The sequence below is a fragment of the Engraulis encrasicolus genome, chromosome 7 (assembly GCF_034702125.1).
Source record: "Engraulis encrasicolus isolate BLACKSEA-1 chromosome 7, IST_EnEncr_1.0, whole genome shotgun sequence".
NCBI classification, from domain to species: domain Eukaryota; kingdom Metazoa; phylum Chordata; class Actinopteri; order Clupeiformes; family Engraulidae; genus Engraulis; species Engraulis encrasicolus.
Window position 1 is genome coordinate 22,967,876 of NC_085863.1, and position 7,500 is coordinate 22,975,375.

The following is a 7,500-nucleotide window of genomic DNA, read 5'->3' on the forward strand; positions in this document are numbered from 1 at the left end:
TTGACAGCATTCATGCATCCCCAAACCATGTCAGTCCCACTACCATGCTTGGCTATTGAGAGGATACACATTTTTTGTAAAACTCACTTGTTTACCACCACACATGCTTGACACCATCTAAAGCAAATTTGTTTATCTTGGTCTCAAGAGAGATGAACAGACCAAGGATATGGATCACTGGAACCATGTCGTGTGATCTGAAGAGACCAAGATAAAAAAATATATACTTTAGATGGTGTCAAGCATGTGTGGTGGTAAACAAGTGAGTTTAAAAAAAGTGTATCCTATCAAAAGCCAAGCATGGTAGTGGGACTGACATGGTTTGGGGATGCATGAATGCTGTCAACATTGGTAATCTGAAATACACCTAAAAGAAACATGCATGTCAACATGCACTGTGACTACTGAAGCAGATCCTGATATTCTCCATAGGATTGCATTCAAATCTCACACCAATCTATTTAAGCCCGATGCAGACTCAAAATGTAAAAGTTCAATGCAAAGAAAGGTTGAAACGCACACTGATGACCTCCCTTGTCATCCCTTTTCATTTAGTTTCATTTCGAGACGATTCGAGCCAACACAGCCCCTTCTCTATCGGATTTTAATCTGGGGTGTACTCACTTTTGTGAGTACATGTTCAAACATTAATGGCTGTATTTAGTTTTTTTCTGAGTGAACAAGAAATGTAAGCGGTTAAATATGTTGTTAAAAGGTCACTAATCATTGTGTCAAAGTTAAATTTCTGTAATGCTTTCCTATGAAAAGATATACTCAAAAATCTGCAAAACTGTGAGGGGTGTATTCACTTTCGTGATATACTGTAGCTGTGGTGGGAACAGTCACTGTCACCGTTCTGGCCGGCCTGGGAACTGCTTCAGTAAAACAGAGCTGTACAGAGAACAGTACTGTACAGTTTATGGCAACGCAACTGCTGCTGCTGATGCTGGGGACCTATACTACAAAGCTGGTTCAGGAGTAAACCAGGTGAAGTTAAGAGGTAAATCATCCAATAGAAGAGACTGCAGTCCTCCTTTTCTGAAGAAAACGAGGACTGCAGGCTCTTCTATTAGATGATTTATAGGCCCCAGGACTTGTACTGTATATGGCAACGCTACAGATGTTGCCACAGCGCTGATGCATGGAGGGCTTAGTGGAGTGGATGATGATGTTGACGGGGGTGCAGCGCGTGTTTGTGTGTAATTAACATTTCAATTTCAGCAGGGCCGGCAGGGCAGAGTGTATCAATAGTTTGCCCTACGCAGCCTGCCAGCGTGCTGCTGATGCTTGCACAATGCAGAAAACAAAAAAAGACATTCAGACGTGTGTGTGTGTGTGTGTGTGTGTGTGTGTGTGTGTGTATAGTTTGTGTGTGTGTGTGTGTGTGTGTGTGTGTGTGTGTGTGTGTGTGTGTAGTGTGTGTGTGTGTGGTGTGTGTGTGTAGTGTGTGTGTGTGTGTGTGTGTGTGTGTGTGTGTGTGTGTGTGTGTGTGTGTGTGTGTGTGTGTGTGTGTGTGTGTGTGTGTGCGTGTGTAGTGTGTGCGTGCAACTGTTTTTGTGTGTTCCCATTATATCCTCTAAGCTTACTTGTTCAGGATCCAGCACAGATTCTGCAAACGCAAGAGCTGACATGAACTACTGTCAACCAGAAACTGTGAACCAACCACAAATCTATTGTGTAGCTGGGCACTGATCAGCCTATTTCTGTGCATACAGTAGACTGATCACCTGATCAGAGTCATCACGGTCATCACTGATGAATTTATTACTGGTATTAATTAAAATCGTTCAGTTGATCATGATCACTGAATAACTTGGTAGCGACATTCACTGAAATCAGAGAGTTAAGAATCATCATGAGGCTTGGAATACCGGCAATGCATGAATGTGTTTGTGTGTGTTAGGGGGTGGGGATTGACAAGGGGTTCAGGATTTGATGCGCATCACAATACACATGCCACAATGTGATTCTTTCACAATGCAATACATGCTCTTATTGCGATTAATTGCGATATTTACTTCAGGAAATGGGTAAAAATGTAGCTTACTTGTCAGTTGCTGTGTAGCAAGTCAATTCATTTGGTACAACAGAAATGTTACCTATTTTCTACTGAAAAAAATTGAACCATTGGCAAGTTCCACACACATTTCTTTTCACTTTTTAATCATTATTAAATTATTTTTGGAGTCATGAATCATGAGTCAGTATATCGTGCAAATAAATATTGTGACACATTGTCATGAATTGATGCAGTATATTGTGAAAAAGAGTACTGTGATGCATTGTCATAAATCAATGCAGCATATTGTGAAAATAAGTATTGCAATACATTACCATTACGATTTTTTGCCCACCCCTAATGTGTATCCACTAGTGTGCGTGTGTAAGACTGGGACGAGAGCAGGGAGTAGAGCGTGGTAAGGCGGGATGATTAATTGGCCGTGATCGGCGACCGTGATGAAACTGAGGTCAATCATTTTAATCAGCGTTTGCTTTATTTAATTGGCTGTGACCTGGAGTTATTCCCTGAAGCTGATACCATGGATGAGAAGAAAAGTTTCACAATGGCAGTTGTGCAGTCAGTGATGGTTTAGTTGTGGAAGAAGTGACAAAGCTGGCATATGAGATGTAGTTTCTGTGCCTACGGAGCTTTCATTCAACATACAACATGCAGTTAGGGGGGGAAAGTTCTAATAAAAAATGCCAGATAAAAAAGAAGACATTATATTGCGTGTATTATGTTTAACCAAGAATAGCATCTGTACTTTTTTGTCTTTTTTTTGTCTTTTTCGACTTTATTGATGATAGGACAGTATGAGAGGTAGACAGGAAACAAATGGGGAGAGAGATGGGGGGGGGGGGGTGTTGATAGGGATGGGGGCCGGATTCGAACCTGGGTCGCCTGCGTAGCAGCCCAGGCAGTAGTGGTGTCAACAATGATCGATTTGGCGATCCGAATCGATGCGGGGCATGGACGATCCAGAATCGATCCGGCAAGTTCCAGAATCGATCCGGCAATTTTTTAAAGTTTCAATTACTTCCATGGATATTTCGGGAGCAAATGAATGTTAAATAAATTAAATAAAATCACTTCAAAACATTGCAAGACTGATACAGACTGATACACAAAACAGCCAATAAATTGTTGCTCAGTATCTGACTACTCGTGGCTGATTAGCATTTGCTTTGCGTTCAGTAGAAATGAAATGCATTGCAATGCATTGTAGAATTGAATCGGATCAGATCGGATCGGATCACATAGAATCGAATCGAATCGGATCTACTACCTCCCGAATCGTGATCGAATCGGATCATGAGGGCAGTGCCGATCCACACCACTACCAGGCAGTGTCTTACCGTTGGAGCCATGGCAGGGCCCCAAGGACTTTTTTCCTTGACGCTCAAGCATATAGCCACTCCAGGTGTATGAAGGTCTGTCCCCTGGAGCACTGTGACTTCTGTGGAGAAGGTCTTCAAAACAGCCCAGTGTCCTAGCCACACCATGTGGGAAACCTACGTCATTCAGCACCACTGATGTCTTCAGCTCCTAACATGTTGTGCTGAAGTGTTTCAGTGTGATGTATTTGAGTTAACTGTGATGAGACTGTATATAGTTGGCCCAGGGTTTGTGCGTGTGTGTGTGTGTGTGTGTGTGTGTGTGTGTGTGTGTGTGTGTGTGTGTGTGTGTGTGTGTGTGTGTGTGTGTGTGTGTGTGTGTGTGTGTGTGTGTGTGTGTGTCGTGTGTGGTGTGTGTGTGTGTGGGCGGGATTGGGAAGCTGCAAGCTTTTTCACAAGCGCTAGCACGTCCGCCTCTCCTTGCTGCTCGGGCCTAAATGAGATGAATTAACAAGCGCTGACCCGCTGGCATTGTGTTAGTGGCTGGCGAACGGCTTTGTTACAGGGAATTAGTAGCGCGCCGCACAGTACAGAACTGCGGCTAAAGTAAGTGAGTAAGTGAGTGAGTGCCTCTATTACTTATCATGTGTGTCTGTCTCTTCTCTTCTCCCCTCCATGTGACTGCAGTGGGCAGGAGATATCCCATACCACTTCACGCGTGCGTGCGTGCGTGCGTGCGTGCGTGCGTGCGTCCGTGCGTGCGTCCGTACGTGCGTGCGTCCGTGCGTCCGTGTGCTTGCGTGTGCCTCTGTGTGCTTGTGTTTGTGCGTGCATGTGCGTGTACTGTATGTGAACACATTGACAAGATGTGTTAAACAAAAGACGTGTTTAACACAAGATGTGTTTATCCTTGAACGGTCAGTGCTATAATCTATTAACAAAAGTACTCATCTTCTATCTAAATAAAATGAATCAAGTGTGTGTGTGTGTGTGTGCGTGCAGGCATGCGTGCGTGTGAATGTGTTAGTGCGTGCATCTCTTTCCAGCTCTGTTTCTACATCTGATGCTGCTGTCCATTTTCCTCATGTCTGCCTTGAGTTGCTCAGCAGCACTGGGAGGGACGTTGATGGATGTCTGACCCAATTGTGAAGCTCTTGTGCATGATTGACAGCTGTGTGCTCCAACTCCAAGGGGCCTCCCCCGGTGATTCAGGCAGGCCTCTCCTCCCATCTGTTTGATGGTGATAAGGGCTGGTGATGCTGCTGCCGTCTCTCTCTCTCTCTCTCTCTCTCTCTCTCTCTCTCTCTCTCTCTCTCTCTCTCTCTCTCTCTCTCTCTTTGTTAGCAGGGTACCTCCCCCCCTCCTACACCACCCCTCTTTTGGAATGTTTTGGGACTCCCCTTCTTTCTCTCTCTCCCTCTCTCGCTCGCTCTCTCTCTCTCTCTCTCTCTCTCTCTCTCTCTCTCTGGTGACTCTTTCATTCTTTGACTGTTTCTCTGCCTCTGTTTTCTTTGTTCATCTCTCTGTCTGTCTTTCCAAGGCTGTTCTGGTTCTGGTGAAATCTCAAGCATTACGTCTGTTTGCAGAAGGGATGAGCAAATTATTTTGGGTTTTTTTCCCCTAATCTAGCACTATACTGCACTTGCGTTTCTGATCCCAATTTGGCTACTAACTGTATGTGATAATAATGATATACAGAGATTTAACATTTGTTTAGTCCATAGGCAATATAACGTAAAATCTATATGCTCAAGTACTGAAGACATAGAGCATATTCTGTTTGAAATTTGTGACTGAAACAATCCAAACATACAAGTTCAATAATATCTCAGACTGATCTTTGCAGAAATTGATGTAATGAATCACTTGATTTTGCCAATTTCCCAAGTGAAAGGACTGAAGGTAGAGGGAATAGCTCGCTTCATTGTTTATACAGTATGAAAAATAACGTTGTTGGTGGTGTTGAAAGGGAAACTGCTTGGACCAATTAGTGCTATTAGCAGCCCACTCGTCACTCTTATGTTCAACCTCTTAAACTACAGGAGCCTCATAATGGCACTTAATTGTGTGTGTACAGAATAGTGTGTGTGTATGTTTGTGTGTGTGCGTGAGCATGTGCGTCTGCGTCTGCGTGTGTGTGTGGTGTGTTTGTGGGTGCACTTGTGTGCACGTGTGTGCGCGTGTGCGCGCATGTGTGCGCGTGTATGTGTAAAGTGTGATTTTTGCACACAGTAATAACACTTAGGTAAATAGAGAAGGTAGCTCTTTCTTATTGTCACTTCATCCACGGTATACAACGAAGTGGTATTTGAAGAACAAATATCAAATAATAAATGTTTGTGTGTTATTTCTTTCACATATGTACTAATGATGAAGCTGATGCCTATTTGTCTGTAAGAATGCTGCAAGGCATAATTGCAAGCCTCTTCATTGGTGCTTCAGCTGCGTCATTGCATTGCCTCTTGTCATATACTCTTATCCAGATTTACATTGAACTAAAAATAGCAATGCCTATCCCAAAGCAATTTAGGGAGAGAAGTGCCTTGTTGTAGGAGAATAGAGGTTGAACTTTCAGCCCTCTCAGTGTTCCCAGACCAACACCATTCCACGACCAAGGTTAGGAGGGTCTTACATCCACTTTTTTTTTTTAAACTGCTACTAGTTGATGTACCACTAGTCTTAAATGCTTCAGCCTTTTCACTAGCCACAAAGTTGGTTTTAGCATTGCTATTGTTACTGCAGTCTGGTTGGCCTTGGAGATACGGCACCCTATCATGTTCACACTGCAGTAAGGGGTGACCCAGACAGGTCTGCGTCGCTTTCATTTTTTTACACCATTCACCATCTAGTATAAAGTACTGCACAGTTGAGACAGTGAAAGGGCCATAGTTGGGTGTGGGATTTTCTTTTTCAGCTTCATCAAGTGTTTGTGAAAAGATCAGCTCGATATGTGACTGTGACTCGCGAGGTCAACAATGAGATATGAGTCATTGACGATGAGTCATGAGGCGTTTGTCAATACACCAGCGCGCACCCCCTGACCCTTGCAGTGCAGATAATAGCCATCGGGGGCAGCCTCAGCACCCACGGTGTGACAGGCACTCTGAGGCTAGGCAGACAGTTGACTGAATATCTATGATCGTACATCACTGTTGACAGAAGACCGGGTGACGAAGATAACGTGAGAAAAGGTGTGAATAGGTATCTTTTTACAGGCAACATGCCTCAGTACTGGCTCTTTTTCCAAAATAGAAATGCATAAAGGCCAATCGCTAATGCTTCCTTTCCCTTTCCCTTTGCAAATGAATTACATGGCACTTGTTCAGGCTCAGTGTCTTGCTAATTTGCATCTGCTAGAATTAACTACATGTAGCCTTCGCAGGCTACAGTACATTTCTCACTTGTGTCTCCTTTTTTTCAAATTAGATTTTTTTTCAGGCTAAACCTCTCAGTAATGCTCCCTCTTTTTCTCAAAATATCAATGAAAAAACTTTTCGTGTTAAATGTCTTGCTAATGCTTGACTTTTTTTCAAAGTAAATATCAAGCACATGTAGCTTTCACCAGCTAAATGCCTCGCTAATGCAAAGTAAGCCTCACACATCACTTTCTCAGGTTAAATGTCTCACTAAGCGTCTGGCTGTTCAAAGTGATTCTTAAACTCATGTCACTTTCTCTGGCTGAATGTCTCACTAATACCCCTCTGTGATTTATTTCAGCGTAATACTTAAACACATGTAAGCGAATCGTGTTCAACCACTCCAAGGTCACTTTATTCCACTCATAAGCAATGCAGGAGAGCATGTGTTTTTGTGCATCTGTGTGTGTGTGTGTGTGTGTGTGTGTGTGTGTGTGTGTGTGTGTGTGTGTGTGTGTGTGTGTGTGTGTGTGTGTGTGTGTGTGTGTGTGTGTGTGTGTGTGTGTGTGTGTGTGTGTGTGTGTGTGTGTGTGTGTGTGACGAGATGGGTGTGTGCATTTGTGCGTTTGTCCATGTGTCTTCATGACCTTTCAGGTATCATCAAAGGCGGGCGAGAGGAAAGGTTAGAAGGTCTCCCTGCAACACCAGCTTTGATTTCTGCTGCCCCTGTTGCAGTCTGTTCTTGGATTTTTTCGCCAGCAAGTGTGTTTGTGTTTGTGTGTGTGTGTGTGCATACGTGTGTGTGTTT

At 43.6% G+C, this 7,500-nt stretch overlaps 1 protein-coding gene across 1 annotated transcript in view; it reads left to right on the forward strand.

Annotated features, from left to right (window-relative positions):
* nbeaa (neurobeachin a) overlaps nt 1-7,500 on the forward strand; it is a 218,983-nt gene that overhangs the window by 49,086 nt on the left and 162,397 nt on the right. The gene's annotated exons all lie outside the window — the stretch shown is intronic.